A 20992-nucleotide genomic window follows, 5' to 3' on the forward strand; every position below is an offset into this window, starting at 1 on the left:
TAATGAATAGGATCTTGGTGATTGTAGTGATGACTTGCAGTGGACTGAAAAGCTTGAACAAGTAGATATTAAAAAAGAGGATGTGCTGGAGTTTTTGGAAAGCAGAAAGTTGGAAAAGTTGTCGGGAATGGATGAGATGTACCCCAGGGTACTGTGGGAGGTGAGGGAAGAGATTGCTGAGCCTCTGGCGATGATCTTTGCATCATCAATGGAGACGGGAGAGGTTCCGGAGGATTGGAGGGTTGCAGATGTTGTATCCTTATTCAAGAAAGAGAGTAGAGATAGCCCAGGAAGTTATAGACCAGTGAGTCTTACTTCAATGGTTGGTAAGTTGATGGAGTAGATCCCAAGAGGCAGGATTTATGAACATTTGGAGAGGTATAATACGATTAGGAATAGTCAGCATGGCTTTGTCAAAGGCAGGTTGTGCCTTACGAGCCTGAATGAATTTTTTGAGGATGTGACTAAACACATTGATGAAGGAAGAGCAGTAGATGTAGTGTATATGGATTTCAGCAAGGCATTTGATAAGGTAGCTCATGCTAGGCTTATTGAGAAAATAAGGAGGTATGGGAACCAAGGGGACATTGTTTTATGGATCCAGAACTGGCTTGCCCACAGAAGGCGAAGAGTAGTTGTAGATAGGTCATATTCTGCATGGAGGCCAGTGACCAGTGGTGTGCCTCAGGGATCTGTTCTGGGACCCTTACTCTTCGTGATTTCTATAAATGACCTGGATGAGGAAGTGGAGGGATGGGTTAGTAAGTTTGCTGATGACACAAAGGTTGGGGGTGTTGTGGATAGTGTGGAGGGCTGTCAGAGGTTACAGCGGGACATTGATTGGATGCAAGACTGGGCTGAGAAGTAGCAGATGGAGTTCAACCCAGATAAGTGTGAAGTGGTTCATTTTGGTAGGTCAAATATGATAGCAGAATATAGTATTAATGGTAAGACTCTTGGCAGTGTGGAGGATCAGAGGGATCTTGGGGTTTGAGTCCATAGGACACTCAAAGCAGCTGCGCAGGTTGACTCTGTGGTTAAGAAGTCATACAGTGTATTGGCCTGAAATTAGGAGCCTCGAGGCAACGTTGCAGCTATATAGGACCCTGGTCAGACCCCACTTGGAGTACTGTGCCCAGTTCTGGTCGCCTCACTACAGGAAGGATGTGGAAGCCATAGAAAGGGTGCAGGGGTGATTTACAAGGATGTGGCCTGGATTGGGGTACATGCCTTATGAAAACAGGTTAAGTAAACTCGGCCTTTTCTCCACAGATTGACGGAGGATGAGAGGTGACCTGATAGATGTGTATAAGATGATGAGAGGCATTGATCTTGAGGATAGTCAGAGGCTTTTTCCCAGGGCTGATATGGCTGCCACAAGAGGGCATAGGTTTAAGGTGCTTGGGAGTAGGTACAGAGGAGATGTCAGGGGTAAGATCTTTTACGCAGGGAGTGGTGATTGCGTGGAATGGGCTGCCAGCAACCGTGGTGGAGGTGGATACAACAGAGACTTTTAAGAGACTTTTGGATGAGTACATGGAGTTTAGAAAAATAGAGGGCTACAGGTAACTCTAGTAATTTTAAGATAGGGACATGTTCGGCACAACCTTGTGGGCTGAAGGGCCTGTATTGTGCTGTAGTTTTTCTATGTTTCTAAAATAAATACACCTTCAAAAGAGCTCCAACGATCAAGGCTTAAGCCGAACAAGACAGTCTGTTGCTCTCCATTCTCTATTCGTAGTCTCTGTTTATCTCTCTCTCTCTCTCTCTCTCTCTCTCTCTCTCTCTCTCTCTCTCTCACTTCCTCCTCTCTGGTGGGCATCACTGAAGATTGAGTTAGCAACACAATATAGACTGTATACCAGAAATATATAGAAGAGCAATGACTCTTACAGCTTGCAGACCATGGCAGGATCCAACATTAGTGTACTTTCCCAGGTCAATATCCCCAACATTCAGTCAGCTCTTCTGAACTGGCCACAAGGAGAATTAACCCACATTCTAAAAATTAGTACCTGAGAAATAATGCTAAACACATGCCTAACAACAGAAATACCCGAATAGTCTCTAATTATAAGAACTGTAGCTATCTGGTCAAAGAATTTCAAATTTGGAAGATCCATAAACAAACTTCCAGCTTCTCTTCATGGACAGTCTCCCAGGACCACAATTGACTTGCTTCCACTCCAGAACAGATCTTCTGACTGCCTTGGTCATGTCACAGATGCCACATTTTGCTGTATGTTTTGATGTTTTGATGTATGGTACATGAAATTTTTTTTAAAAAAGCTGATTTTTAATCTTTAAAGCTAGACATTCTTTTAACAGCAAGAGATCATTAGATGGACAGAGAGAATGATTCAAGGCTGTTCTTAAAACAAATTGAAAGATTGTAACATTGTTACCAACTGATGGCAATCTTTTGACATTGGGAAGGTAGACGTTGAGAACCTTTATGTTCAGTATGTGATTGTGTTTAGGATTTCTGTCTCTTTGGTATTCCCATCTAATCTCGTTAGGTTCTCATCTAGCATCTAGTCAAGAACTCTGCTGTTGTCTTACTCTCAAACTCGTGTCTCAACGTTGACTGTGCTTTTTTCCATAGTTGCTGCCTGGCCTGCTGGATTCTTCCAGCATTTTGTGTGTTTTTCTCATTTCTCACCTGTACATTTTTTAGAATGTGTGCTCATTGTCCTTGAACAAGCACCAGTGAGCAAATTTCAGACCTATAGTTTTTTTGCTGAAGATGCACCTTCCAAATACAACCAGGTTGGACCTCTCAAAGCATGGGGTCCCTTTTTCGGTGTCTCATTGTAGTTCTTGCCACAGAGCACTCAAGCACAAAAATAGTCAGCTCATTAGCCTCGCAAACATGAGGAAATCAACCTGTTGATTTCCTCCCCTGGATTGTTTGTTGCTTTGCATTCCAACCTCTGAGGTCTCTTGTGTCTCATGAAGGTGAAGCTGACAATTAAATTGAAATATACAATCTGCTCAGCCTTTGTGGTACATTTGAGAGCAGTGCAGATACACTACACAGTCACTAGTAATTTTCAAGAGTTAATGGGCTTCCAGTGAAGCAGGGTGATCTGCAGGTTAAGTGCAGAAATAAACAATATGCAGGCACTGAGGCATTATTCACAAGACAAAGGAGCAGAAGTAGGCTATTTGGCCCATTGAGTCTGCTCCGCAGCTCCCCCATGAGCTAAACTATTCACCCATTTAGTTCCAATTTCCGGCTTTTTCCCCATATCCCTTGATACCCTGACTAATTAGATACCTGTCAATCTCCTCCTTAAACATCCTCAATGATCGGGCCTCCACAGCTGTACGTGGCAACGAATTCCACAAATCCACGACCCTCTGGCTAAAAAAATTTCTCCTCATCTCTGTTTTAACTGGGTACCCTCTAATTCTAAGACTATGGCCTCTTGTCCTGGACTCATCCATCAAGGGAAAGAACCTTTCCACATCTACTCTGTCCAGCCCTTTCAACATTCGAAATGTTTCTATGAGATCCCCTCTCATTCTTCTGTACTCTAATGAATACAGTCCAAGAGCCGACAGACGCTCCTCATATGTTAGCCCCTGCATTCCAGGAATCAACCTCGTAAATCTTCTCTGAACTCTCTCCAACATCAGTACATCCTTTCTAAGATAGGGGGCCCAAAACTGCACACAGTATTCCAAATGAGGTCTCACTAATGCCCCATAGAGCCTCATCAGCACCTCCTTGCTCTTATACACTATTCCTCTTGAAATGAATGCCAACATAGCATTCCCTTTCCTTACCGCCAATCCAACTTGGTGGTTAACCTTTAGGGTATCCTGCACGAGGACCCCCAAATCCCTTTGCACTTCCGATTTTTGAATTTTCTCCCCATCTAAATAATAATCTGCCGATTATTTCATCTTCAACAATGTACAACCGTACATTTCTCAACATTGTATCTCATCTGCCATTCTTTGCCCACTCTCCTAAACTGACCAAGTCTCTCTGCAACCTTTCCGTTTCTTCATCACTTCCTACTCTTCCACCTATCTTGGTGTCATCCGGAAATTTAGCCACAAAACCATTTAATCCATAATCCAAATCATCGATATACATCGTAAAAAGGAGCTGTTGCTTTGGTTGCATCTTGTTGAAGTATTGTGTGAGTTTATTGGGCCAAGGCTCAAAATGTTAAGTTTGTTTCCCTCCATAGATGCTACCTGACCAGTCATTCAGACAATAGATCTGCAGAGTGTTTACAATGGCATGTACATCTCCAGCCTGCAATGCATCTCTAAGTGTTATTGAAATTTTTTCTCCGTGTTGACGGCATGTGGAAGCTTGCATGCTTCAAGAACTCCATCAGGCGATGCCAGCTCAGGACCACTCATATTGAAATGGCTGTAGATGAGATAGCAGGTGAAGATCAATCCAATCACAGCTCCTGAAAGGACAGACTTGTGTCAATAGATGTGCGAATGCCATACGAAATAACACCACTGAAAGTTTGCTGTATGATGGATGCATTGGCAATAGCCGATTTTTCTCAAATGAAATGACACTATTTTCAATGTAGGCTGTGATAACATTAAGACAAAGAAATTACTGTTGATGTACCAGGTGTCATGGTCCGGTCCGTGTACTCAGGACTCCGGGTCTTCCAGCTCTCCCTTGTTTGAGTTAATCATTGGCACCTGATTCCCCTCTTTGGGCTTGCAATATAAGTAGCCTTGGGATTGAGTGTGGGCTGCTGGTTTGTCTTGTCAGTCCCTGCTGGAGTAACCTGCTGGTGGAAGGCTAGAGCAGCCAATTGCCATCTTTGGGCTGTGTTGGGAAACCAGCCCCTTGTGGAGCCTTGCTGTCAGTAGTTGGAGCTGTCTTTGTGGTATGGCTTTGGCTGTTTCCTGGGCCAGCTGAGTAGCTGCCAGCTACTCTGAGCTAGGAAGGGATCTGGCTGTTTCTGTAGCCAGCAGAGGTTGCTGGCTGAACTGAGACTTGGAGCTACCCTGGAGCAGAGATGGAATTGTCTGTTGTTCTTTGGTGTTTGTCTCTTGTCCTTGCCTCTGGGGTAAGTTAGGCTGTCTTGCTGTTGCCCTGCAGGGGGTCATGTCTTGTCTTTGCCTCTGTTGGGTAAGTCTGGCTGTCCTGCTGTGACCCAACAGGTGGACCTGTCCCACCTTGGTGTGGAGATGAAGTTGAGTCATGGCTTGTCATAGGATAAGTGCTGGCTCTATGTCTATGTTCTGTCCTGTCTCACATTAGTATTGTTAAAGATGAGTCCTGGTTTGTCAAAGGATAAGTCCTGGCTCTATGCTGATGTTTAGTTCCCAGTCTGTCTCTCAGCTCCAGCCTCTGAGTTATCAGCCTCTGCATTTCAAGACGAGTATCCTGCAGCCAAGCTCCAAGAACCCAAGCCTTGAGGATCCCTAGCCAAGCCTTCAAGACCAACACCCCAAGCCTTGAGCCTTCAAGACCAAGATCCCAAGCCAAGCTCAAGACCCAAGACCCCAGCCTGTCTCCAAACTCAGGCCTCTAGACCCCAGCCACGTCCTGTCCTGAAGCCATGTCATGTCCTTGCCTGGTTCCGGTTCCAAGCCTGAGGCAAGACCCAGGTTCTGGGTCCTTGTCCAGTCTCGGGCTCGGAGTCCAAGCCTTGTCTCCTAATCCATAGTTTCTAGTCCTGGTCCTGGTCCTGCTTTCCCTACCCAACTCTGCATTCTTGTCCCTGCTCCTTGCCTGAACCCTGTCGCGTCCCTACTCTAGTCAAGTCCTGTTTCTTGTACTTCAGTGTCTGTGTCTTGCATTTGGGTCCATTCCCAGCACCCTGTTGTGACACCAGAAATGCACTGACCATCAGGTATCTATTTGTACTAGTTCTACCTTATTCCTTTCCATTCACACCCTCTGTAGATTTGATCATTCACCATTAATCACTTTATGGTGCCCAATTTTCTCAAAGCTTTCTTTGACTTTTGCCAACAATTAGTTCAATTTGAATATCATTCCAAATGATGTGACTGATTTTGCAAAGGACTTTTCAGAAATTCTTGGTGATTATCCTATGAAGAATATAATGTAACTTAATCTTCAAGATTGTTATCTTACAAGGTATCAAGTGATGAAAATAACCAAAGCATTAAGGCAAGATTTTCAAGTGACTCCATTTACTGCAATGATGGCAGACAAGCACAAAAATAATGTATTGACACGAGGAACTATATACTAACATTGTAATTTTTAAAGAAACACAAATTATATGGGACTACAGTTGATGAGTGTGTCTGAAAAATATAATGATACACTTTGCATCAAGCCCTGTGATTCTGTAAATTACAGAATGTGTCTGTGTGGAATTGTCAACAATCCTATACAGAAACATAGAAAACCTACAGTACAATACAGGCCCTTTGGCCTACAAAGCTGTGCTGTACTTACCTTAGAAACTATCTAGGGTTACCCATAGCCCCCTATTTTTCTGAGCTCCTCGTGCCTATCCAGGAGTCTCTTAAAACACCCTATTGTATCCGCCTCCACCACTGTCGCCGGCAGCCACTCGATACACTCACCACTCTCTGCATAAAACACTTACCCCTGACATCTCCTCTGTACCTACTTCCGAGCACCTTAAACCTGTGCCCTCTCGTGCTAGTCATTTCAGCCCTGGGGGAAAAAACCTCTGACTATCCACACGATCAATGCCACTCATTGTCTTATATACCTTTATTAAGTCACCTCTCATCCTCTGTTGCTCCAAGGATAAAAGGCCAAATTCACTCAACCTATTCTCATAAGGCATGCTCCCCAATCCAGGCAACATCCTGGTAAATCCCCTCTGCACCCTTTTGGTTTCCACATCCATCCTGTAGTGAGGTGACCAGAACTGAGCACAGTATTCCAAGTGAGGTCTGACCAGGGCCCTATATAGCTGCAACATTAACTCTCGGCTCCTAAACTCAATCCCATGATTGAAGAAAGCTAATCCATTGTATGCTTTCTTAACCACAGAGTCAACCTATGCAGTAGCTTTGAGTCTCCAATGGACTCAGACCCCAAGATCCCTCTGATCCTCCACATTGCCAAGAGTCTTACCATAAATACTATATTCTGCCATCATACTTGACCTACCAAAATGAACCACCTCACACTTATCTGGGTTGAACTCCATCTGCAACTTCTCAGTCTAGTTTTGCATCCTGTCAATGTCCCGCTATAACCTCTGACAGCCCTCTACACTATCCACAACACCCCCAACCTTTGTATCATCACAAATTTACTAACCTAACCCTCCACTTCCTCATCTAGGTCATTTATAAAAATCACGAAGAGTAGGGGTCCCCGAACAGATCCCTGAGGCACACCACTGGTCACCGTCCTCCAAGTAGAATATGACCCGTCTACAACCACTCTTTGCCTTCTGTGGGCAAGCCAGTTCCGGATCCACAAAGCAATGTCCCTTTGGATCCCATGTCTCCTTACTTTAGCAATAAGCCTTACATGGGATACCTTGTCAAATGCCTTGCTGAAATCCATGTACATTTCATCCACTGCTCTGCCTTCATCAATGTGTTTAGTCACATCCTCAAAAAAATTCAATCAGACTCATAAGGCACAACCTTCCTTTGACAAAGCCATGCTGACTATTCCTAATCATATTATGCCTCTTCAAATGTTCATAAATCCTGACTCTCAGGAATTTTTCCATCAACTTACCAACCACTGAATTAAGACTCACTGGTCTATAATTTCCTGGGCTATCCCTACTCCCTTTCTTGAATAAGGGAACAACATCCACAGCCCTCCAATCCTCCAGAACCTCTCCTGTCCCCATTGATGATGCAAAGATCATCACCAGAGTCTCAGCAATCTCCTCCCTCGTTTCCCACAGTAGCCTGGGGTACATCTCATCCAGTACCGGCGACTTATCCAACTTGATTCTTTTCAAAAGTTCCAGCATATCCTCTTTCTTAATACCTACATGCTCAAGTTTTTCAATCCACTGTTAGTCATCCCTACAATTGCCAAGATCTGAAAGGAAAGTTAGTTATCCTATTTGATATTGATGCATAATGCCTATTTTTGTTTGGGTGTACTAAGGAGAGTCCAAATCTTTAAAAGGAGTCATTGGTGGCATGATCACATGGGTTATGGGGTGAGAAATGTTTATTGTGCAGGAAGAGTTCAATTAAAACAGTAAATGTTGAAGGTGGGACTGAGTACCCGACCACATTGACATAATGAAGCATTCAGTGAAACACATTGTTTGTGTCAAATTAAATCATCTGGGATTGTGCCGGGCTGCCTGGAATTGTTGCCATGCTTCAGCATCAACAGAGCATGTCCAGAACTCTCTAACCCTAATCGTGCAACTTTGGAATGGGGTAGGAAACCCAGCAGGGCATGGAGAGAACATGAAAAATCCTTACAATCAGCCGTGGGATTTGACCGATCAATGATTGTTGAAACTGAAAAGCAATATGCTAACTGCTGTGCAATTATGAGATGTCCCAGAGATATGAGGGACTGCTGTGTACTCTGGTTCACAGAGATATGGCTCACCCCCCCAGCTCTCTGGACACAGCACTCAAAGCTGAAGGTTTCACCAACCACTACATGGACTGGGTGGGGGTATTAGTTGAAGGTAGACAGTGGTGTTTGTTGTTTGATTATCTTGATGTGATGCTCATATGTGATAGAACATAGAATAGTACAGCACAGTACAGGCCCTTTGGCCCACAATATTGTGCCGACCCTCAAACCCTGCCTCCCATATAAGCCCCCACCTTAAATTCCTCCATATACCTGTCTAGTAGTCTCTTAAACTTCACTAGTGTATCTGCCTCCACCACTGACTCAGGCAGTGCATTCCACGCACCAACCACTCTCTGAGTAAAAAACCTTCCTCTAATATCCCCTTTGAACTTCCCACCCCTTACCTTAAAGCCATGTCCTCTTGTATTGCATCCTCCTTCTCTCCAAAGAGTAAAGCCCTGGCTCCCTTAATCTCTGATCATAATGCATACTTTCTAAACCAGGCAGCATCCTGGTAAATCTGTTCTGTACCCTTTCCAATGCTTCCACATCCTTCCTATAGTGACTTGACCAGAACTGGACACAGTACTCCAAGTGTGGCCTAACCAGAGTTTTGATTTGGTCTCTGTCCTACTCACTTGAACTGGAGAATCTGGTAGCCAAATATCATCCATACTATCTGCCAAGGGAGTTCTCTACAATTACCCTGGTTGCTGTACACACCCAACCCAAGCAAAACTCAAGCTGGCACTTGAGGAATTGAGCGCTTTGTTTAACAGGCATGGAGAAGCACACTCTGAAGCCTCACCCATCATTGCGGAGAACTTCAATCAAGTTAACTTATAGAATCCTCTGGTGAACTACTACCAGCATGTCACCTGCAACACCAAAGGACTCATCACACTGATCATTGATGCAGCACCATCAACAATTCCCACTGAGCCATTCTGTGTCCGCAGCTCTGTAAATCTGACCATCTGACTGTGTTTCCAGTCGCTGCATACAGGGAGAAAATAAGCAGTGTGGCACCAGTGGAGCGGACTCTGATTGAGGTCCAGGGAGGCTTGTTTTGTATTGGTTGCCTGTACTATATTCAAGGATTCATTAATGGAATTGAATAAATGTGCTACAGATATCACAAAATTCACTAAGAACGACTGTGTGTCCGTACAAGCATATAGGATCTTCTCAAACCAGGAGATTTGTTGTTTGCTGAGGGTGAGATCTGAAGTGTTCGTGAATGGCCTCTGGAAGGCTGCATGAGAGCAAAGAGACAATTATAGAAGCAGCTGGGGAAACAAGAGGATGCTCAACAGCTATGGGAGAGTTTTCACGCCATTAGCTTCTATAAGGGGAAAACAAAAAGCATTAAGCAGCAAAGATCATTACGCCCTGCGGAGTTTCACAAACAAAAGAAAACCTGCAGATGCTGGAAATCTGAGCGACACATGCAAAATGCTAGAGGAACTCAGCAGGCCAGGCAGGAAATATGGATAAAAGTACAATCAGCGTTTTGGCCTGAAACATCGACTGTACTTTTTTCAGCGATGCTGTCTGGCCTGCTGAGTTCCTCCAGCATTGTGTGTGCATTTCCCTGAAGAGTTTTGTCTTTTATGCATGCCTTGAGAAGGAGATTAGTGACACACCCATGCAAGACCCAAAAGCAACTGTACCTTGTGATATCAGTCTCAAAGCTCAAAGTAAATTCATTATCAAAGTATCTTTATGTTTCCATATACTACCTTGCAAGTATTTACATGAAAATGAAGAAATACAATAGAATTTATGAAAAGACATATAAAGACTGACAAACAACCAAGATGCAAAAGAAGACAAACTATCCGATAAAACAAATAATACTGAGAACAGGAGTTGTAAAGAGTCCTCGAAAGTGAGTTTTGTAAATTGTATAATCAGTTAAGGATAGTGGTCAATTAAGTTCCATCACAGTGTTGGCCAGAAAGGAATTAATAACTTCAAAGCAGCTAACTCGAATGAGTCAAGGACAGTGAAATTAAACAAGCCAAGAGTCTTTGTTCTTGCCATGTGAGCAAAGGCATGGAGGCAACCATTTTGTGGGATTATTCTTGTGGCCACCATTTTGTTAGTGATTTTGTAATCTGGTCCACATCTAATGACCTTAATCAAGTGAGCCAGAGGCAGCAAAATTGAAAAACAGAAGTTTGATCAGATAAAAAATTACGAAAGCTCTGGAGACCAAACATTGTGGAAGTGGATGACACCCTCCCCCCACCACAGTGGAAACGTGGAGATTGTGTTGGGTTGAAGAGGAAAGTCTGAGCAGAGTAAACTCCTTTTACAGGGTATCACCTTTCTGTTCATTAACTGTTCAGGAATTGTTGGAGAATCCAAGCAGGAGTGCGCGGAGCGTAGAAATTTCATTTTGTATGACTTGCATGTTTTAACTGAAATAAAAGAAACATAGAAACATAGAAAACCTACAGCACAATACAGGTCCTTCTGCCCACAAAGCTGTGCCGAACATGCCCTTACCTTAGAAAATACCTAGAGTTACCCATAGCCCCCAAATTTTCTAAGCTCCATGTACCTATCCAGGAGTTTCTTAAAAGACCCTATCGTATCTGCCTCCACCACCGTCACTGGCAGCCCATTCCATGCACTCACCACTCTCTGCATAAGAAACTTGCCTATGACATCTCCACTGTAGCTACTTCCAAGCACCTCAAAACAGTGCCCTCTCATGCTAGCCATTTCGGCCCTGGAAGAAAGCCTCTAACTATTCACGCGATCAATGCTTCTCATCATATTATACACCTCTATCAAGTCACCTCTCATCCTCCATTGCTCCAGGTAGAAAAGGCCAAGTTCATTCAACCTATTCTCATAAGGCATGCTCCCCAATACAGGCAATGTCCTTGTAAGTCCCCTCTGCAGCCTTTCTATGGTTTCCACATCCTTATAGAGGGGCAACCAGAACTGAGCACAGTACTCCAAGTGTGGTCTGACCAGGGTCCTATATAGCTGTAACATTACCTTTTGGCTCCTAAACTCAATCCCATAATTGATGAAAGCCAGTGCACCGTATGCCTTACTACCCAGAGGGTCAAACTGCGCAGTAGCTTTGAGTATCCTATGGCCTCAGACTCCAAAATCCCTCTGATCCTCCACACTGTCAAGAGTCTTACCATTAATACTATATTCTGCCATCATATTTGACCTACCAAAATGAACCACCTCACACTTATCTGGGTTGAACTCCATCTGCTACCACTCAGCCCAGTTTTGCATCCTATTAATGTCCCACTGTAACCTCTGACAGCCCTCCACGCTAGCCACAACACCCCCAACCTTTGTGTCATCAGCAAATTTACTAATCCATCCATTCACTTCCTCATCTAGGTCATTTATAAAAATCATGAAGAGAAGGGGTCCCAGAACAGATCCCTGAGGCACACCATTGGCCGCCGACTTCCATGCAGAATATGACCCGTCTACAACCACTCTTTGCCTTCTGTGGGCAAGCCAATTCTAGATCCACAAAGCAAGGTCTCCTTGGATCCCATGCCTCCTTACTTTCTCAATTGATAAGGGTACCTTATCAAATGCCTTGCTGAAATCCATATACACTACATCCATTGCTCTACCTCCATCGATGTGTTTAGTCACATCCTCAAAAAATTCAATCAGGCTGGTAAGTACGACCTGCCTTCGATAAAGCCATGCTGACTATTCCTAATCATATTATTCCTCTCCAAATGTTCATACATCCTGCTTTTCAGGATCTTCTCCATCAACTTACCAACCGCTGAAGTAAGACTCACTGGTCTATAATTTCCTGGGCTATCACTACTCCTTTTCTTGAATAAGAAAACAATGTCCGCAACCCTCCAATCCTCCGGAACCTCTCCTGTTCCCATTTATGATGCAAAGATCATTGCCAGTGGCTCAGCAATTTCTTCCCTCGCCTCCCACAGTAGCCTGGGGTACACCTCATCCGGTCGCGGAGACTTATCCGATTTGATGCTTTCCAAAATCTCCAGCACAGCCTCTTTCTTAATGTCTGTATGCTCAAGCTGTTCAGTCGCTGTAAGTCATCCCTACAATCGCCAAGATCCTTTTCCATAGTAAATACTGAAGCAAAGTATTCATTTAGTACCTCAGCTATCTCCTCCGGTTCCATACACACTTTTCCACTGTCACATTGGATTGGTCCTATTCTCTCATGTCTTATCATCTTGCTGTTCACATACTTGTAGAATGCCTTGGGGTTTTCCTTAATCCTATCCACCAACACATTCTCATCGTCCCTTCTGGCTCTCCTAATTTCTTTTCTGCCCAATAGCCTCATATTTCCCCTTATTCCAATTAAATGCCTACCTAACTTGTCTGTTCCTATCCCTCTCCAATGCTCTGGTAAAAGAGATAGAATTGTGATCACTATCTTCAAAACGCTCTTCCACTAAGAGATCTGACATCAGACCAGGTTAATTTCCCAATGCCAGATTCAGTCCAGCCCCTTCTTGTAGGCTTATCTACATGTTATGTCAAGACACCTTCCTGAACACACCTAACAAACTCCACCCCATCTGAACCCAAGGTATCAAGGGATATGGGGAAAAAGCCGGAAATTGGAACTAGATGGGTGAATAGTTTAGCTCATGGGGGAACTGCGGAGCAGACTCAATGGGCCGAATGGCCTACTTCTGCTCCTTTGTCTTGAGATCTTGTAAACCCCTTGCTTTAGGGAAATGCCAATCAATATTTGGGAAACAAAAATCTCCCACCATGACAACCCAGTAATTATTACACCTTTCCAGAATCTGTCTCCTGATCTGCTCCTTGATGTCCCTGTTACTATTGGGAAGGCTATAAAAAACACCCAGTAGAGTTATTGACTCCTTGCTGTTCCTAACTTCTACCTATAGAGACTCCGTAGACAATACCTCCATGACTTCCTCCTTTTCTGCAGCCGTGACACTATCTCTGATCAGCAGTGCCACGTCCCCACCTCTTTTGCCTCCCTCCCTGTCCTTTCTGAAACAGCTAAAGCCTGGCATTCGAAGTAACTATTCGTGCCCCTGATCCATCCAAGTCTACTTAATGGTCACAACATCATAACATCAATAAATGTAATTGGAATTAGTATGGGTTCTCCTTGCACCTAATCAATTTTAGTTATTGAGGGTGAATACCTGCAGCCACGTGTACCGTTCTCCAAACCATTAAGAGGCGATGTCTCAGAAAAGCAACAGCTATCATCAAGGACTCCCATTACCACACCACAGTTTCTGACAAGTGCCAGTAGACATGGTATTTACAGTATATGACTGGAGAGGATGGATTTCTTGCCATTGGTGTTGATGGGGAATGTAATCAGTTATGGTATTGCCATTGAAGATCAAGGATAAACCAAGGTGTGTTTAACTTTTAATATGCAGTTCACAACAGTGGAACGAACCTCTTAATAACCTTTCAGGGTGCCACAGAATGTACCAGTTTAACAGAAGTTTGGATGGGTACATGGATGGTAGGCATATGGAGGGTTGTGGTCCCGGAGCAGGTCAATGTGGTGTAAGCAGTTTAAATGGCTCAGCACAGACTGGATGGGCCAAAGGACCTGTTTCTAGGCTGTACTTTCCTCTCACTCTATGACCAATGAATTTTGCAATATTAGACATTTTAACAAGCCTTAAATGACTGGTGTATCCTGCCCCATCAATGTGCCTTCGATCATAATTCTCACCTTACCTGGGGAGACAAAGGTGGAGATTTTCATCTTATTTCCAGGATATGAAAATGTTGTTGTGATTTTTAGAATCCACTTAATGATTCTTTCCATTAAACCCAATCATTTCAATAACAGATGAGTAATCTGTAATTCAAACATTGCATCTGAACTTCAAGCTCAAATCAATAAAAAATTTATAGGCAAGAATTATTCTGTCCTTTTGGGAAATAAATGCAACACAAAGTAAAAGTTTATTAATTCAAGCACAGAAAATGACGCAATTTTAAATCCCACTATACATTGACCATTCAGACCCATGTCTGGAAATCTCACAAGATGCAGACATAATTCTGTAGTAGCTATGGATAAATTTTTTAAAATCCATTTTGAATCTAAATTTAATCGCTCCTTTTACTTTCAGGCAACACCTCTCAGAGAGGTATACAAAAACATAAATGGCTTTGTGAAACGGTATTGAACATAATGCGAGGAGAAGGCAGGAGAATGGGGAAGAGGGGAATAATAAATCAGCCATGATGGAATAGGGGAGCAGACTCAACGAGCCTAACTCTGCTCCTATGTCTTATGGACTTAGCATTTTAGCCATTAACTGTAAAATGTATCAATTTTTCATCTCACAAAGCTGAAAGTTATGCCAGGCAGAATATGACCCACTTCAACTCTGCTTCCCACTCCCAATCAGAAATGTCCATACATGGCCTCATCTACTGCCATGATGAGGCTAAACTCAGGCTGGAGGAGCAACACCTCATATACCGTGTAGGTAGTCTCCAGCCCCTTGGTATGAACATAGAATTCTCCAACTTCTGGTAATTCCCTCCCCCTCCCTTCCTCTATCCCTATGTCACTCTGCCCCCTCCCCCAGCTGCCTATCACCTCCCTGCTTCCCCTCCCCCACCCCTTGATCTTTCCCCTTACTGGTTTTTCACCTGGAACCTACCAGCCTTCTCCTTCCCACCCTGCTCCCACCTTCTTTATAGGGCCTCTGCCCCTTCCCTCTTCAGTCCTGATGAAGGGTTCTGGCCTGAAACGTCGACCCATCTTTTCCACGGATGCTGCCCAACCTGCTGAGTTCCTCCAGCGTGTTGTGAGTATTACCTAATTATATGATTGGGAAAGTTAGTAAGGGAAGAAAACAAGAGGAAATCAATAGGAGGAGCTCCTGTGTTCAAAAGTGTATTCCATGATGGTGTGTTTTGTCCATCAAGAAAGGATTAGTGACTGGGTATGAGGAAGTGAAGAACCACCCCAGAGAGACATCATGACCAAATTCTTTCTCCCTGTTGTTCTGGTTCTCACACTTACTGTATGATTAAAAATGAAGTCACAGAAACATAGAAAACCTGCAACACAATACAGGCCGTACATGATGCTGTGCCGAACATGTACTTATTTTAGAAATTACCCAGGGTTACCCATAGCCCTCTATTTTTCTAAGCTCAATGTACCTATCCAGCAGTCTCTTAAAAAACCCTATTGTATCCACCTCCACCACCATCGCCGGCAGCCCATTCCACACACTCACCACTCTCTGCATAAAAAAAGTGCCCATGACATATCCTCTGTACCTACTTCCAACCACCTTAAAACTGTGCCCTCTCACGTCAGCCATTTCAGCCCTGGGAAAAGGCTCTTGACTATCCACACCATCAATGCCTCTCATCAACTTATAAACCTCTATCAGGTCGCCTCTCATCCTCCTTCGCTCCAAGGAGAAAAGACCAAGTTCACTCAACCTGATTTCATAAGGCATGCTCCCCAATCCAGACAACATTCTTGTAAATCTTCTCTGCACCCTTTCTATAGTTTCTCTATCCTTCCTGTAGTGAGGTGACCAGAGCTGAGCACAGTACTCCAAGTGGGGTTTGATCAGGGTCCTCTTAAGCTGTAACATTACCTCTCGGTTCTTAAACTCAATCCCATGGTTGATGAAGGCCAATGCACCATATGACATCTTAACCACACAGTCAACCTGTGCAGCAGCTTTGAGTGTCCTATGGACTCAGATCCCAAGATCCCTCTGATCCTCCACATTGCCAAGAGTCTTACAATTAACACTATATTCTGCCATGATATTTGACCTACCAAAATGAATCACCTCACACCTATTTGGGTTGAATTTCCTGGACTATCTCTACTTCCTTTCTTGAATAAGGGAACAACATTTGAAATCCTCCAATCCTCCAGAACCTCTCCCGTCCCCATTGATGATACAAGGATCATTGCCAGAAGATCAGCAATCTCCTCCCTCGGCTCCCACAGTAGCCTGGGGTACATCTCGTCCGGTCCCGGTGACTTATCCAACTTGATGCTTTCCAAAAGCTCCAGCATATCTTCTTTCTTAATATCTACATGCTCAAGCTTTTCAGTCCGTTGTAAGTCATCCCTACAATCGCCAAGGTCCTTTTCCTTAGTGAATACTGAAGCAAAGTATTCATTAAGTACCTCTGCTATCTCCTCTGGTTCCATACACACTTTTCCACTGTCACACTTGACTGGTCCTATTCTCTCACGTCTTATCCTCTTGCTCTTCACATACTTGTAGAATGCCTTGGGGTTTTCCTTAATCCTGTTCGCCAAGGCCTTCTCATGGCCCCTTCTGTCTTTCCTAATTTCATTCTTAAGCTCCTTCCTGCTGGTCTTATAATTTTCTAGAACTCTATCATTACCTAGTTTTTTGAACCTTTCGTAAGTTTTTCTTTGCTTCTTGACTAAATTTTCAACATCCTTTGTATACCACATTTCCTATACCCTACCTTTCCCTGTCTCATTGGAACGTACCTATGCAGAATGTCTCGCAAATATCACCTGAACATTTGCCACATTTGTGCCGTATATTTTCCTGAGAACATCTGTTTCCAATTTATACTTCCAAGTTCCTGCCTGATAGCTTCATATTTCCACTTACTCCAGTTAAGCACTTTCCTAACTTGACTGTTCCTATCCCTCTCCAATGCTATGGTAAAGGAGATAGAATTATGATCACTATCTTCAAAACGCTCTCCCACTGAGAGACCTGACACGTGGCCAGGTTCATTTCCCATTACCAAATCAAGTATAGCCTCTGCTCTTTTGGCTTATCTACATATTGTGTCAGGGAACCTTCCTGAACACATCTTACAAACTCTAACCCATCTAAACCCCTTGTTCTAGGAAGATGCCAATCAATATTTGAGAAATTAAAATCTCCCACCATGATGACCCTTTTATTATCACACCTTTCCATAATCTGTCTCCCTATCTGCTCCTTGATGTCCCTGTTACTGTTGGGAGGTCCTTCCTGTTCCTAAGGTCCACCCACAATCCTTCCATGACTTCCTCCTTTTCTGCAGCCATGACACTATCTCTAGTCAACAGTGCCATGCCCCCAACTCCTTTGCCTCCCTCCTTGTCATTTCTGAAACATCTAAAGCCTAGCACTCTAAGTACCCATTCCTGCTCTTGAGCCATCCAAGTCTCTGTAATGCTACAACATCAAATCACCAAGTACTAATCCATGCTCTAAGCTCATGTGCTTTGTTCATGATTCTCCTCGCATTAAAATAGACACATCTCAAACCATCAGTCTGAGCACATCCCTTCTCTATCACCTGCCTATCCTACCTCTCATATTGCCTACAAGCTTTCTCTATTTGTGAGCCAACTGCCCCCTTCTCTGTCTCTTCCGTTCGGTTCCCACCCCCCAGCAATTCAAGCTTAAACTCTCCCTATTAGCCTTAGAAACCTCCCTGCCAGGATATTGAACCCCCTTGTATTCTTTTTATACAGGTCACGACTGCCCCAAAAGAGGTCCCAATAATCCAGAAATCTGAATCCCTGCCCTCTGCTCCAATCCCTCAGCCATGCATTTATCCTCCACCTCACTCTATTCCTATACTCACTGTCACATGGCACAGTCAGTAATCCCAAGATTACTACCTTTGAGGTCCTGCTTCACAACTTCCTTCCTAACTCCCTGTAGTCTGTTTTCAGGACCTCCTCCCTTTCCCTACCTATGTCATTGGTACCAATATGCACCACAACCTCTGGCTGTTCACCTTCCCACTTCAGGACATCACGGACGTGATCAGAAACATCTTGGACCCTGACACCTGGGAGGCAAACTACCATCTTTCCTGCATCCACAGAATTGCCTGTCTGGCCCCCATAACTATAGAGTCCCCTATCACTCCTGCCATCCTCTTCCTTTCCCTACCCTTCTGAGCCACAGGGCCAGACTCTGTGCCGGTAGCCGACCACTGTTGCTTCCCCCAGGTAGGCCATCCCCCACAACAGTACTCAAACAGGAGTACTTATTGTTAAGGGGGACAGCCGCTGGGATACTCTCTAGTATTTGACTTTTGTCCTTCCCTCTTTTGACTTATCTGTGTCCCGAGGCACCGGTGTGACTACATGCCTATAGCTCCTCTCTATCACCTCCTCACTTTCCCTGACCAGTTGAAGTCATGGAGCTGCATATCCAGTTCCCTAACCAGGTCCCTAAGGATCTGCAGCTCGACGCATCTGGTGCAGATGTGGCTGTCCAGGAGGTTGGGAGTCTCCCGCACTTCTCACATCTGACACCCAGTACAGAACACTGGCCTCACAGACATACTTTCTATTCCTCACCAGGAGCTTACCTCGCCTCAAACCATCATCGCCGAAGCCCGGTCTAACAAAGCCCTCCTACTCTGTCTCCCTCTACTCCATCGCCTGCTCCTCTGACACCCGTTCTATAAAGACGTCTTCTTTTAAATCCTTCCTGCCGGTCTAACTCACTGACGTCCACGCGCTTGCGCAGTCGTGCCTCGATCAAGCAGTTAAGGAAAAAACTTTTTTCTTTTATATCCTTCCCGCCAGTCTAACTTGCTAATGTTCACGTGCTTGCATAATCGTGCCTTGATCAAACCCATAAGTGACTAGCAGAAGCTAGAAACATTGTAAGGAATATGGACACAGATTCACATGATGAGTTGAAACCAATCAGACAAGAGCTGCAGATGAAGCTTTTGAGATTCCTGAAAGATCTGGTTAAATAGTGGAACCTTCAGAGTAACAAACACAAAATGCTGGAGGAACTCAGCAGGTCAGGCAAAATCTATGGAAAGGAATAAAGATTTGGAGTTTCCCTCCAAGACCCTTCATCAGGATGTTCCATGGTGGAGACTTCAAGCTGCTGTAGGTGCAACCTATGATGTACGTTCCTGCAAGCTGTGCAGATTCATAAGTTATATTTTGTCACTTCAGTTTGACAGTAGGGAGGGTGATTCAGGTACTTACTTTACCAAACACAACAGCAGGGGTTTGTTTGAGTGAGGCATGAAATGTAGACTAACTAATGATACAAATATTCCTCATGGCAGAATGGAAGATGCCTGAGGCAAAGACCTCAGGGTAGCAACAAGCAATGCTGTGCTTACTATTGCAGTTTGATGTTTATTTTCTTGTAGACTGTGGCATCCTTCTTGCTTTCTTACGGCAGAAGTACATCTTCCTTATATACTGAACAAGAGAAGTGCAGGCTTGGAGTTCTGGGCTTATCATATCAGTTGGGAGGGTGCAAATCTCAAGGAGGTGCTCTTGCAGATGTTTTCCCTCCACTCCCACATGCATTACTCTCATAGCTCCTCATCTTGCTGCTTTCCCCCTTCCTTTTCGAATTGCTCTAAACATCCAATTAAGTGCATCTTCAGATGATTTCCCAATGCTCAAATTTTATTTTCCTCTACAGATGCTGCCTGAGTTGTTGAATTCTTCTGGGATTTTGTGTATGTTACTTTGGAAAATCTGATTAGCAGGAAAGTACTCACTATTCTAAGCAGGGTCGCTCTCAGCATTCCAAAGTATTCCAGGGACTTTTACCTCTGGGTACTCTGGTTTCTTCCCACATTGGAAGGAAAAAGCAAAGTCAACGTAAATATCTTATCAGGGTGCAAATAAGTCACCATATACTACCTTGAGAGTTATTTTCTTGCAGGAATGTACAGGGAAAAATAGAATTCCAATAGAATTTACAAAAAAAAATCAAAAATAAAAACTCACAAACAACCAATGATAAAGACAAAATGTACAAGTTAACAAAAAATGCTAAGAACATGAGTTTTTAGTGTTCTTGAAAGAGAGCCTATAGATTGAGGAATAACTTCTGAGTTGCATTGAGTGAAGTCTTAGACTTGTTGGGCCAGAAGGGTCTGTTACTATGCTGTATCTCTAAATAAATTTTAAAAAGTTTACTTTTCATTTCCTTAGTGTTTTGAAATTGTCTCTTAATTCAGCATTGTAAATAATAGTTTTGTTGGATCATTCTCACACTATAAACTGTTGGAACTTTGGATATAAAATCTGCAGAATTGAGTTTTAATTGAGTGGACAAATACTTCTGAGCAAGTTTGATAGGGTAGGGGCAGTGAGGAGTGGGAGAATTCAAGATTAGATGGCAGCACCTCATGATAAAATACCTGAAATGAGGCAAATTTGTTACAACCTGGAGAGCTGTAGATAAAGTTTATCTTTATCTGTCAACTGTACATTGAAAGATCGACACTTACAAGGAAATGCATCATTTGCATCAAAATCAGGCGTATTATCACTGGCGTGTGTTGTGAAATTTGTTAATTTAGCAGCAGTAATACATGATATTTGTTGAGATTCTTTGAGGAGATTACAAGTAGGATAGATAAAGGGGCTGTAATAGATGTTATATACTTGGACTTTCAGAAGGCCTTTGACAAGGTGCTACACATGAGAATGCTTACCAAGTT

The sequence above is a fragment of the Mobula birostris genome, chromosome 1 (genome assembly GCF_030028105.1).
Source record: "Mobula birostris isolate sMobBir1 chromosome 1, sMobBir1.hap1, whole genome shotgun sequence".
Classification (NCBI taxonomy): Eukaryota; Metazoa; Chordata; class Chondrichthyes; order Myliobatiformes; family Myliobatidae; genus Mobula; species Mobula birostris.